Source organism: Lynx rufus, unplaced genomic scaffold (assembly GCF_022079265.1).
Source record: "Lynx rufus isolate CCGP_SWC_20201006 ecotype Redwood Valley unplaced genomic scaffold, mLynRuf1.p SCAF_24, whole genome shotgun sequence".
NCBI lineage: Eukaryota > Metazoa > Chordata > Mammalia > Carnivora > Felidae > Lynx > Lynx rufus.
Window position 1 is genome coordinate 1,594,517 of NW_025814839.1, and position 14,331 is coordinate 1,608,847.

The following is a 14,331-nucleotide window of genomic DNA, read 5'->3' on the forward strand; positions in this document are numbered from 1 at the left end:
GCAAAACCAAATGGCCAGGGAATGTATAAAAACACCCTCAACTTCACCAGTGGTCAGAAAAATAAAAATTCGAGAGGCAACAAGACATCGGAATGACGCAGAGCGAGAAGCGAGATCTTGTCAAACGCTGGCAGGAGTGTGGAGGAAAGGGCACTGTCCTACATGTGAAGCTTACAGCCATTTGGGAAAGCTCTCTGGCAACATCTGTTAAAATTAAAACTAAACATACCCTTTCACCCATTAATTCCACTCCTGGGAATCTGGCCCAAAGAAATAAAACCACTAATACTTAAGGACAAGGATGTTTATTGGAGCATTATTTTTTGTGGCAGAAAACCTGTCACCAAGTGAGTCCCCATTAAAAGGAAAAGGGGGGGCGCCTGGGAGGCTCAGTCGGTTGAGTGACCGACTTCGGCTCAGGTCATGATATCATGGTTTGTGAGTTCGAGCCCTACATTGGGCTCTGTGCTGACAGCTCAGAGCCTGGAGCCTGCTTCAGATTCTGTGTCTCCCTCTCTCTCTGCCCCTCCCCCACTCACACTCTGTCTCTCAAAAATGAATAATCGTTAAAAAAAAAAAATTCAAAAGGAAAAGGGGATCAGGGCGACTGAGTGGCTCAGTCGGTTAAGCGTCTGACTTCGGCTCAGGTCACAATCTCATGGTTTGTGAGTTCAATCCCTGCGTCAGTCTCTGTGCTGACGGCGAGGAGCCTGGAGCCTGTTTCAGATTCTGTGTCTCCCTCTCTCTCTCTCTCTCTCTCTCTGCCCACCCCTGTTCATGATCTCTCTCTGTTTCAAAAATACATAAACATTAAAAAAATTTTTCTTTTAAAGGAAAAGGGGATCTATTGCAAGAATTACTCTACTTTGATTCTATACACATTTTAATAAAATCAATCAGGGTCTTCCACGTGGCACCCCGCTGGCCCAAAGGACTGGCAGATGTGTTCTCCGTGGGCCAGCAGTGTTTTCATAAATTCCTGCAGGCTTCTCAGTCTGTGACCCCCTGCAAATATTTCCATTAGACACAGAGCCTGCCCTGCATGAGGCCACGGTACATAAACAAATACACGGTGTACGTGTGGTATTAGCATTTCATGGTGGGGGAGTGCTGGCAAGGATGTGGAGAGACTGGAGCTCTCCTGTGTTGCTAGCGGGATGAACGATGGTGCAGCCGCTGTGGAAAACGGTTTGGGAATTCCTCAACGGGCTCAACATAGAGGAACCATACGACCCAGCAGTGCCACTCCTATGAACACATCCAAAAGAATTGAAAACAGGTTTTCAAACAAAAACTTGAACACAATATCCACACCACTACTATTCACAAGAGCCAAAAGGTGAAAACAACTCCAATACCCATCAAACAATGAATGGGCAAACAGATGTACGAGATCCACCCACACAACGGGATACAATTCAGCCATAAAAAGGAGTGAGGCACTGACCCCTGCCACAATGTGGATGCACCTGGAAAACACAATGCTGGATGAAAGAGCCCAGACACAAAAGGATACATTTCGTATGGTTCCATTTATAGGAGATGTTTGGAACAGGCAAAGCCATATAGACAGAAAGCCGATTAGGGGTCGCTAGAGGCTTGGGGAGGGCACGAGGGGAGTGACTGTTCAGTGGGTAGAGAGTTTCTGTGGGGATGACAAAAACGTTCTGGAACTGGAGATGGTGCAATGCTGCACACCATGGTGAATGTGCTTAATACCACTTAAAAATGGCTAACGTGGTGGATTTTATGTTATGTGTATTTTATTACAATAAGAAAAATTCATGGAGGGGGACAATTAGGAAAGAAAATGCCTAAAAGGCAACTTGGGAAGGAGGGATAATGGGGAAAAAGGGTGGAGACATACCGGAATAAAGACTAATCTGTATCTTGACTTTTTTTTAAGTTTATTTATTTATTTTGAGAGAGAGAGAGCAGGGCAGAGGCAGAGAGACGAGAGAGAGAGAGAGAGAGAGAGAGATTGAGAGAGAGAGAGAGAGAGAGAATCCCAAGCAGGCTCCACACTGCCAGCATGCAGCCTGAGGTGGGGCTTGAACTTCTGAACCGTGAGATCATGACCTGAGCTGAGACCAAGAGTCAGAAGCTTAACTGACTGAGCCACGCAGGTGCCCCTGCATCTCAGCGTGTTACAAATTGTCACCCTTAAAGCAAATACCTAAGTTATTTTTGTTTTATTTTGTTTTTTAATTTTTATTATTTTTACAATTTTTAATGTTTATTTTTGAGAGAGAGAGAGAGAGGGAGAGCGCACACAGCGGGGAAGGGGCAGAGAGAGAGGGAGACACAGAATCCGAAGCAGGCTCCAGGCTCTGAGCTGTCAGCATAGAGCCCGATGCGGGGCTCAAACTCACGAACCATGAGGTCATGACTTGAGCCGAAGTCCGATGCTCAACCGACTGAACCACCCAGGTGTCCCTTATTTTATTTTATTTTTATAAATTATTTTTATTTAATTTTGTTTTCTTTAAAGAAAGGCAGACTACCACATACATGCAGTGCCTCATTTGGATGTGTCTGGAGTCTTGGAAACAACTACCCTAAGCTTCCTGCAGAAGGACGATGAGACACTCTAGCACTGGAGAGCAGCTACTCCCATACTCCTGACCCAAGAATGGTCCTTCTCTCACAGGGAAGGTAGTCCTCTTGAACTGAGGACACAGCCTAGGGAGGGACGCACACTGAGCGGTAAGGGAGGAAGGGGACACCGGCCTAGCCAGCCAGATCGGTCAGATCAGCCCTAGTGATGGATGGGGTGACAGGTCAGAGCCAGGTCACCCTCACATCCCTAAATAATCTTTTTAAACAGTGAGGGTTCATGGTGGTTCCTGAAATAGGCCACCCCCCCCTTTCTCTTCTAATCCAAGATTTGGGGTGTGTTTTTTCACAGCTCATAAAGCTTTGAGTATAATCACTGTTTCCTGTCCAACTTGTGTCTGACTCTGTGCTTCTTGGGATCTTCTAGGCTGTGAGAAATCAAGTGCACACTCAGGTTACCTAAGGTAACAAAATGTATGTAAGCAATCTGAGCAAAGTGAGAACGCTCTGGAAGCTGTCAAGCCTCACGGAGAACTAGAACATACTGTCTTCAGTCCAAAATGCCATCTGTTAGAAGGCGTATGCTTATTTTATGGACCAGGATCAAAGGGAAATGATGTGCAGTTAAATTACGCCATCCTTCTTTCTTATCGCTCCATTTGATACTTTTAGTCTCAGGTGTTAATTTTTTTATTTCCTGTATCATTCTTGTGCATATATAAAAAGTAGGTAAGTTGAAATGAGTTGATTAAGGTATCCTACGATGTCTTTGTGTTTCGAATCTGACTCTTTTCATTACTTTTCAACACACTCACATCGCGATCTGCGTTTTTCACCCACTGTCATCCTCTGTGCCCTTTTTTTTTTAATTTTTTTAAATGTTTTTTAATTTATTCTTGAAGGAGAGAGAGAGAGACAGAGCATGAGCTGGGGAGGAGCAGAGAGAGAGGGAGACACAGAATTCGAAGCAGGCTCCACGCTCTATGCTGTCAGCATAGAGCCCGATGCAGGGCTCAGACCCATGAACCGCAAGATCACGACCTGAGCCGAAGTCGGACACTCAACCGACTGAGCCACCCAGACGCCCCATGTGCTCTTTTCTTGAAAGACTTAAGAGCCACAAGCACTGAATTCTTATGCCAACTCAGTGAGGGAGCCTCCTTTTGACTCCTTCTATGGGAAGGTTGCTAAACATGTCCAATTCTTGCCCTGCCTCTCCAGCCTTTGGGTTCTCAAGAGTGAAATGAGTACACCACTGGCTTCTCCAACCATTGACACCCATTCTGTGTCTCTTGGTCTCAACTGGTCACCCAATTGTCGGCAATGTCAATCACTTCAACACCGCTACTTCACTAGAAGCAATAGCTAATCTATTGTTAGACATACTCCAAGATATTAAAATGTGGGGGCAGGGGGAAATACATATATTTTCACTTACTTTGATGACAATGGTATGCCAGGAAAGAGAAGCTCTAGAATGTCACCATTCTCATGAGGCTGCTTCACGTAGTTGTGGCTCTGACTTCTGGTTGCTCTTCTTTCTACCTCATGTCAGCTCTGCCAACTGTCTCCTTCTGGATCTCTTTGCTTCTGCATGACGCCTGTGAAGCTGTCAACATCTTGCTGGTCTTGTGTTCAAACTTCCACAAAGGGAAGACTTGACTGGATTGTTGTCACTGTCCAGCACCATCCCTAATGGGCAGAGGATGTGGTTGGGTTTAATAGTCACTATCCAATTGTAGTGGGTTGAATGGTGACCCCCAAAAAGATATGTTCCCAGCCTAACCCCAGGCACTTTATTGATGAGTGTGACCTATTTGGAAAGAGGGTCTTTGCAGATGTAACTAAATTTAGGATACCAACACGAAATCGTGCTGGATTCTCTGGATGGGTCCTCAATCCAATCACAGGGTCCTTCTAGGAAACACACAGAGAGGAGAGACAGAGAAAGGGTCATGTGAAGACAGAGGCGGAGACTAGAGTGAGTTGGCCGGAAGCCAAGGAACGCTGGAAGCCACCAGAAGCTGGAAGAGGCAGGGGAGGAATTTTCCTTCAAGTCTTTGGAAGGAGTATGACCCGCCAACACCTGGATTTCAGATTTCTGACTTCTAGAACTGTGAGAGAATAAATTGTGTTGTTTTAAGCCACCAAGTGCATAATAATTTTTTACAGTAGCCCTAGGAAAGGAATATGCCAGAATAGAGTCCTTTTTTGAGCAAAACTTACATACCAGCTGCTGGTCAGCCTATGGGTGATCCCTGGGCCATGAGCACCAATACCTGTTTTAGTCAGTTGAAGCGAGAATGTGGCATCACATGGCGTTTGAGCCATAGACTTCTCTTCCAGCATAGCACAGGGAGAGTGATATGAGGGACAGCAATTCAGGTTTTTTGGGGTTTTTTTTTTGTTTATTTTGTTTGTTTGTTTTCAATGTTTATTTATTTTGAGGAAGAGAGAGACAGAGTGCTAGTGGGGGAGGGGCAGAGAGACAGGGAGACAGAAGCCGAAGCAGGGTCCAGGCTCCGAGCTGTCAGCACAGAGCTCCACGCGGGGCTCGAACCCACGAAATGTGAGATCACGACCTGAGCCGAAGTCAGATGCTTAACCAACTGAGTCACCCAGGTGCCCTGCAATTCAGTTTTTAAAAACTTCCCTGCTCTGGCCTTTATAAAACAATAATTTGTCTTCAAACTTAGTTTGATTTTTCTCTTGAACATTAAGTTGAAAACAAATAGATCTCCGTTATGCTCCAGGTAGCATCCTTGGAGTCTGCCCTTGGCCTTGCTGGCGTATTGAGGGAGTTCCTTGACATTTCCTTGCTGTAACCACTTTCCCAGAACTGCACATTAGAGGATCACTTGTAACCTCTCTAACCCGGCTGTTGTCAGGGAGGGTCTGATCAGAATCCTTCCCGTCTTCTACATTTTCAGAGTTCACTGGGCTGCTTCTTCTTCACAGCATTTATCACAATGTGAATTAAATAATTATCGACACAATTACATGTGGGTTTTTTTGGGTTTTTTTTAATTGTTTTTAATGTTTATTTATTTTTGAGACAGAGACAGACAGAGCATGAACAGGGGAGGGTCAGAGAGAGAGGGAGACATAGAATCCGAAGCAGGCTCCAGGCTCTGAGCTGTCAGCACAGAGCCTGATGCAGGGCTCGAACTCACGGACCGTGAGATCGTGACCTGAGCCGAAGTTGGACGCGCAACCGACTGAGCCACCCAGGCGCCCCGACACAATTATATGTTTAGCTTCAATCTCACCCGCCACCCTGTAAGTTCCATGAGCGGGGAGTTAGGAGTCTCTGGCATACCATTATTTCTGCAGTGCCTTGCACAGCACCTGATACGTAGCAGGTTCACAATAAGTACTTGTGGAGGGGCCTCTAGGTGGCTCAGTGGGTTAAGGGTAAAACTCCTGATCTCTGCTCAGGTCATGATCTCATGGTTCATGGGATCAAGCCCCGTGTGGGGCTCTGTGCTGACAGCTCAGAGCCGGGAGCCTGCTTCCGATTCTGTGTCTCCCTCTCTCTCTGCCCCTCCCCTGCTCTCTCTCTCTCTCTCAAGATAAATAAATAAATAAATAAATAAATAAATAAATAAACATTAAAAAATAAATATTTGTAGGAAAAAATGAAAGAACGACTTGCACGTCACTTGGTGGCGGAGACAAAGGGAAATCTGGGTCTACAAACCAAAATCTGGAAGACAAATAAATAAATGAAGCACATTCCCAGGGTCTCTGTAAGAGTGCTGGAGGGAGAGCACCCCCAGGATCCACCAAGGTGGATTTTATTTTTTAAGGACTTCTACTACCTTTTTTTTAAGGACTATTTTTTAAGGACTATTTTTTAAGGACTTCTATTTTTTAAGGACTATTTTTTAAGGACTTCTATTTTTTAAGGACTTCTACTTCATATGGCCTTGATCCTCTGGGATGCTCTTTGTTATGACGCTGGTACTCACACACACTTCTTCATTAAGACACATGTTTATAGAATAGACAATCCCTAAAGGGAAGGTTGGTTGGTAGCTGGAACTGAGCAGCTCACACCCTTGAACAGGTTACATATTGCTCTAATAATATTGAGAGGGGTGGTTGACAGAGAATTTGCCTACCTGCGTCACTGTGTTTGTGCTCACGGTCACTGCCTTCTGCAAACGGCTCTCCTCTGAGTATCTGTGTCTTTCAGAGGTGGTGGGGTTCAAACCAGCCACAGGGTGTGAATCTTGTGAGTTTAAGCCAATCGTCCTGGGTGGTCTTACTCTCCTTGCCAAGACCTTGCTGTAGGCGCAGGGCTAGGACACAGTTCTGACTAGTACGATGTGAGGCGCAGTCTTCTAGGGACGCTTTTCAGAAAATTTCCCAGCAATGCCATTGCTAGGTATGTGCCCCTAAAGAATTGAAAACCAGTTACTCAAACAAATACAAGCACAAGCATGTTCGTGACAACATTATTCCTAAGAGCCAAAAGGCAGAAACAACCCAAACATCCATCGATTGTTGCATCGATAAACTATGTGTGCTGAATCCATACAATAGAATATCATAAAAAGGATGGGGCGCCTGGGTGGCTCAGTCAGTCGAGCGGCCGACTCTCGATTTTAGCTCAGGTCATGATCCCAGGGTCGTGGGACTGAGCCCTGCCTTGGACTGTGTGCTGAACATGGAGCCTGCTTAATTTAAGATTCTCTCTCTTTCCCTCTCTGCCCCTCTCCCTGGCTTGTGCTCTCTCTCTAAAATTAAAAGGTAAATAAGTAAAAAATAAAAATAAGGACTTTTGGAAATTCTTATCTAGGGATGTAATGCTTGGAGCTGCTGAGCCCTTTTGCATTGTAAGGAGACAAACTAAGGACAAGCCAGCACAGTAAAGGGTGGCCAAGTGGAAAGATGGAAAGAATCTGGGTCCTTGATTATGTCATCGGCAAGTTGGGGGAACTTGGTCTCTAGACTTCTGATTATGCAAGATATAAATGCCCTCTTTGCTTAAAGCCACCCCTAGCTGGGTTTTCTATGACTTGAAGCCAAAGTCAGTATAGACGTCAAGGTTCTGAAAAAACAAGGCCAAGCCTTAATTTTATCCAAATGGGAGCAAGAATCACAAAGCCAACAGTAGCCACCTTCACCCACTTTAGGTGTGTCGCATGGGAGACCAGAGACTACATAATGCATTGCTCCCTGAGGTGAAAGAAACACACCTCTTCAGCTTATAGGTAAATAGAAAGTGATGACAAGTTTTGGAGAACAGTTAATTCTCAGGGTTAGACTGAGTGTGTGTGTGTGTATGTGTGTGTGTGTGTGTGTGTGTGTGTGTGTGTGTGCACTCCTCAAGATGAACGCAGGTCTCATCCTCCCTGTTTTAGTATTACAAAAACAGGGCGGACTAGCTTCAGGTGCGATCGTGAAATAATTATGGAGTTGTCAGCTCTGAGTCCTACAGGCGAGGTGGAATCTCTAGCCACAGAGTTTGTGTGGCTTCTCTTGGGATTTGAGAGCTCAGCATCCAACACTGAAATGTGACCAAACAGAAAACTCAGGCTTTCTCCGTCAAATCTATGCGGTGAAGGTGAGCGCATCCCTTTTCAAAGGCAAGTTGACTTTTCTGCATCACTAGGCTGTGATGGGAAAGCACAGAGAGGGAGATAAGTAGTCTTTTCTCCACCTCTATCCCCCACTTTCCCATGGTTTTGGAAAGTCCTGGCATTGCTACCTTAGATGCTTCCTGCTGTATTCCACACATAGGAAGATTTCAGAAAAAGGATAATGTAGTTGGGGAGGTTCTTCTAAAGGCATTTAAGGGCTAATATTAGGGATTAATATTTGAAGTGTTGTTGGATTTGATCCGGCTCTTCTCTATTTCTTGGCACCCAGTCCCAAGTCATTGTGTAATGTGTAAACTATGAAAATAAATGACTTAAGTTGCCGACCATAAAAACCTGTTTCACAGCTGATGGATTAAAGGAAACAGGTCCTTTGCCTGTGTCGATGATGGTGCTACATTTGTATATAAAGGTGGCAGGGAATTAGCCACGATGAAAATGAATTGTTATCCCTCTGAGAATAGTTGATACAGATATGGAATTACATTCCTCCCTGTTTCCACATTGTGGTGTTTTGTTTTGTTTATTCAGCTAGGAATTCAGATAGTCAATGGGTCTGGTCTATAAAGAGGTGAGTTATTTATTCAAGAAGTCTTGAATTGCCTGGAACGCAAGGTATTTACAAAACAATGGGTAAGTATGCTAAAATAAAAGGAAACAAAACACAAAATCTTGCTGACTTCCAGTGGGCTGCCAGCCTGAGGACTTTGAGTTAAATCTAAACTATTGCTGACGTCCTGGGGGATTAGCCTGGGAGCCAGTTTCAGAGAAAAGAGGATAGAGAAATAAATTGTTCTTTGAGAATTGCCCTTCTGGCTACTCTTACCCACTTCTGAAACCTGTTGATTCCTTAGCTTATCCACCTTAGACCTGGTGGGATAAAATGAAAACCCAAAATCTGTAATCAAGGAGGAAAAGGCTAAAGAAACATGCATTGTTGATTAATTAGAATCAGGGGTGAAAATAAGGAAAGATTCAGTCATAGAAATCCAAAGGAGGTTGTGACCACCTTTCAAAAGAATATGGTTCCTGTATTGTTCAGCCCTAAAAAGGAAGGAGATTCTGACACCTGCCCCAACATGGATGAGCCTGGAGGACATTGTGCTGAGTCAAAGAAGCCAGTCACAAAAGGACACGTAGAGTATGACTGCACTTATATGAAGTCCCTCGTGTAGTCAAATTGACTGAAACAGAAAAAGTAAAGTGGTGGCTCCTGATGTGAAATGTTGGAGTCTAGGAGCAAACGGTCAAGAAAGAATTCTCGAGACATATTTGGTGCAAAAATGATGGTTTTATTAAAGCACAGGAACAGGAACCAAGGGCAGACAAAGCTGCACTAGGGTTGTGAGGGATGACTGATCATATACTTTTTAGTTAGTGGGGGTTAGGGAGAGTGTAAGTCTCTAAGGAATTTGGAAGCAAGTTTTCCAGGACCTCAAGGGGCTAGCTGCTGTTAAGATAATGTCATTTACTACTGTCTACTAAAACCTTAGTCATCATGATGTGGTTTGAAGTGGTGCGGTTCAGAGCTGACGGCCAAGAAAGAATTCTTGAGCTGTCTTTGGTGCAAAAAGGAGATTTTATTAAAGCATGGGGACCGGACCCATAGACAGGAAGAGCTGCCCCAGTATTGTGAGGAGTGACCTATTACATACTTTGGAGTTGGGGGAGGTAAAGACAAAGGGAAGTTTCCAGAAGGACTTTCACATGCTAAAGAAGAAGGCTCACAAGATCCCAGAGGCCTAGCTATTGTCAAACTAAGGTTGTTTTTCCCTCTAGGAAAGCATTAACATTAAGACACTCAGCCTGCCTCAAATATTTGTCAATGGGCTGCAGGTTAGAAGGAAATTTAATTTTATCTACATTTCCTTCTCTCCCTCGGTTCCCCACATCAATGAGACTCTCCAGATGTATATCAGTGGGCCATATGTTTGATGGGTGATTGCTAACATACATCTTGGGGGGTAGAGATAAAGGAAGTTTCCAAAGGGATTTTTATAGTTAAAGAAGACTTACAAGATCCTGGATGTCCAGCTAACATCAGGCTAAGGTTACTTTTTGCCTCTAGCAAAGCATTAACTTTAAGGCGGTTGTGAGTTTTTTGAGGAATGTCACACTCTACCTGCCAAAAGTATTTGTCAATGGGCTACAGGTTGTTAGATTTGATTTTATGCACATTTCTTTTGCCATTGTTCTCCACATCAGTGGTTACTCTACAATGTTAATGTACTTAATGCCACTAAACTGTTTACTTACAAATGGTTAAGATGGTAAATTTTGTTATGTGCATTTACCACAATTAAAAATTCTCCTTAAATTTTATGGAAAAAAGGAGATGATATGGCTCCTAATCTATAGGGGGAATGTTCTGTGTCTTGATTTGGGTGCTTCATACATGGGTATGTAGACTTTGTGCAGATCCCATTATGATTTCTGTACTTTTCTGTATGTTAATTTACTATTATAAGATGATTGTTTCTGATCAATAGCTAGGTAGAGAGCTCACTGTCATTTAAAGGAGAATATACTTCACCCAAAGGCAGAAGCAGACTTTGAGGAGCAAGCTTGTAGTGGGTTGAACAGTGTCCACTCCAAGATTCATGACCATCTGGAATAGTGTCTCTGCATATATAATTAGGGTAAAGATTAAGATGAGATCACACAGGGTTAGGGTGGGTCCTGAATCCAATGACAAGTGTCCTTATAAGAGACAGAAAAGGACATACAGAGACACATGGAGAAAGCCATGTGATGATGGAGGCAGAGGCTGGAGTGAGATGGCCACCAACCAAGGACATCTGGAGCCACCAGAAGAGACAAGGAAGGATTTTCCCTTAGAGCCTTTGGAGGGAGCACAGCCCTGCTGATGCCTTGATTTTAGACTTTTGGCCTCCAGAACTGTGAGAGAATAAATTCCTGGTTGTTGTTTAATGTTTATTTATTTTTGAGAGACAGCATGTGAGCAGTGTAGGGGCAGAGAGAGGGAGACGCAGAATCTGAAGCAGACTCCAGACTCTGGGCTGTCAGCACAGAGCCCGACGTGGGGCTCAAATTCACAACCACGAGATCATGCCCTGAGCCCAAGTCAGGCGCTTAACCAACTGAACCACCCAGGCGCCCCTTCCTGGGTTTAAGTAGGCTCCTAGCCCAACATAAAGCTGAAACTCACAACCCCGAGATCAAGAGTCACAGGCTCTAGGACTGAATCAGCCAGGTGCCCCAAATTCCTGTCATTTTAAGACTCTCAGTTAATGGTAATTTGTTACAGCAGCCCTGGAAAGCAAGAGACATTGGGGGCAAACTGGGGAGAAACGGTTTTTTTTACCTTGCCTTTCAAGAGACCTCACAAAGGAGGCGAACATTAGAAAACTTGGCAAGAGGATGGCTTGGTTTCTGGCTTTCATCCCTCGGGGTCTTTTTTCCTTCACTCCAAAGATCTCATCTTCCTTAGGACCCTCATCACTTAGATTTTTTCATCCTGTCAATTTTGCTTTTCCTCCTCCAAGCCCAGAAAATGAAAATATAGAAAAATCCTCACCAGCAATCCAGATTAAACCAAAAGCATGTAACTTCCTGAGAAAAGGTGACCCACTAATCCATTACTATGCAGAATTCTTACTTCCATATAGCACATTTATGAACAATTGAACTAAATGTTGAAGAATATGCTTGGTTAAGACTCTTCAATTTAATTTTATTGTATTTTAAAAATATTTATTTAAGGGGCGCCTGGGTGGCTCAGTCGGCTAAGTGTCTGGCTCTTGGTTTTGGCTCAGGTCACCATCTCGTGGCTTTGTGGGTTTGAGCCCCCATTTGGGCTCTGTGCTGACAGTGCAGAGCCTGCTTGGGATTCTCTCTCCCAAGCTCTCTGCCCCGCCCTCGCTCACTCCCTCTCTCTCAAAATAAACTTAAAAAAAAAAAAAAAGTGTATATATACATATATATGTGTATATATGTGTATATATATATATGTATGTATATACATATACATATATATGTGTGTATATATATATATATATATATATATATATATATGAATGGGAGCCTGGATGGCTCAATTAAGCATCTGACCTTGGCTCAGGTTATGATCTCACAGTTCATGGGTTCAAGCCCTGCATCCAGTTCTGTGTTGACAGCTCAGAGCCTGGAGCCTGCTTTGGATTCTGTGTCTCCCTCTCTCTCTGCCCCTCCCCTGCTTGTGCTTTCTCTCTCTCTCTCTCCAAAATAAACATTAAAAATTTTTTTTTAATTAATTAAAAAAAAAAGCTATACTAGTTACCAAGGGAAAGTCAGTTGAGAGGCCACATTCTTGAGACCAACGACTGATGGAAGAATTCAAAAAGAATTGCTCTTGAAATTTCCTTTTTCCATTTAGAAAACATTCAGCTTCGGCTGGTCTAGAAACACATCTCTTATTTTATGGTTATTTTCAAATATGTAGAGTGCCAGAAAATACCACCACCACCACCACCTCGTCCTTCTCTAATCTTTTGTAGAGTTTATGGTAAGACTTAGCTGTTTTGAGTTCACATTTAGACTCGTTTCAAGGGATCCAATGTATTAACATAAACACTGCAAACAGGTTTCAAATCTGAGCCCCAGCAAACACAGAAGGAAGACTGAATATTCTACGTTTTGTCAGTCCAGGTTTTCTATCAAGAAGGCAGTGGAAGGAAAGCAATCCACTAATAAAATTCTCTACTCCAAGTTGTCAAAGTAATGAAAATTAAGCCACCTCATTCAAGGCAGGAGATGGTGAAAGAATGGGCATGAGTCATGAGAATTAAATACAGTAGGGCCTTTACTCAGTTGTTGCTAACTTCCCCCTTTGTAATGAGGTGCTGTCAAGTGTTCACATGATCATGACACATTCAAAGAAGGAATTTTACCCTGAAAATGGGTAGCTAAGGCTAATTTATTTCACACGTATTTAAAAAAATTTTTTGTTTATTTTGACAGAGTGCGAGCAGGGGAGGGACAGAGAGAAAGAGGGGGAGAGAATCCCAAGTAGGCTCTGCACTGTCAGCACAGAGCCCAATGTGGGGCTCAAACTCATGAACCATGAGATCACGACCTGAGCTGAAATCAAGAGTTGGATGCTTAACCAACTGAGTCACCCAGGTGCCCCCCTATATATATATAAATTTTTAAGAGCCTATTACATGAGATGCTGTTCTAGGGTTTGGGGACAACATGAGTAGTGAGACAATCAATAAACACGCCATGACAGCTTTGAATTGTATTGAGAAGGCGCTTGCAATAGCTAGTGACTGAGGTGGGGGTCAGCGGGGAGGCAACTTTAGTTGGGCTGTCAGGGAAGGCTGGTGAAAAGAGAAAGTGGTAGGTACGGAGGCTGGAAAGGTGGATGGGGACTAAATCATGTAGGACCTTGTAAGCCACCATATGGATGGGCAGGTAGCATGGAGTTGTAACTGAAATCCAGCTTTAAATCCAGTGCTTCCTACAAATGTGACTGTCTCCAGGGACTGCCTTTTTGCAGTCGATCTACCAAAAGGAGAGCCCTTTATAATCTGTTCTCCTAGAATGGATTCTGTTTCTAATTTGAACAAAGATGCCTGTGTGCCTCAGTTGGCAACTTGGGTCTTGTGCTAAAGTGAAACTGGAAGCCAGTGAAAAGTGTGAGGCAGGGCAAAGTCAAGATCTGGCTTGTTTTAGGGATAAACAGTATGGAGAATGGCTGTATGGAGACAAGAGTGGAAAACAATCAAGGCTAATAAAAATATAATAAATGTAACAAGGATCCTGGCTAACTGTATATTTGAACTTCAAATAAACTTAAAAAAGTAAATTTAAATATATTTTATGTTTTAAAAAATTACTTCTCTGGTATACCTAAAGCTAACCCTTTGCATGTCAGGACTTTATTCTGAACAATGAAACCAGTGTTGAGATTGGGAAAGAATCCTTCAGCTCAGTGTGAATCCATCAGGCATGCAGAGTCGTTTTCCATTTGTTACCTTCTGGTGCCACCACTTGACCCCTTCCATTCCTTGCACATTTATGCTCAAGACCATTCCAGGTTCCGCTTTCAGGTGCAGCCAGAGGGTTTTCTTAAGGTTCAATTACATAAATATCAAAGAAATACAGATGTAAGTAGTGAGATATTATTTTCACCTATCATATTAGCCAAAAGTTTTTAAAAGTCAGA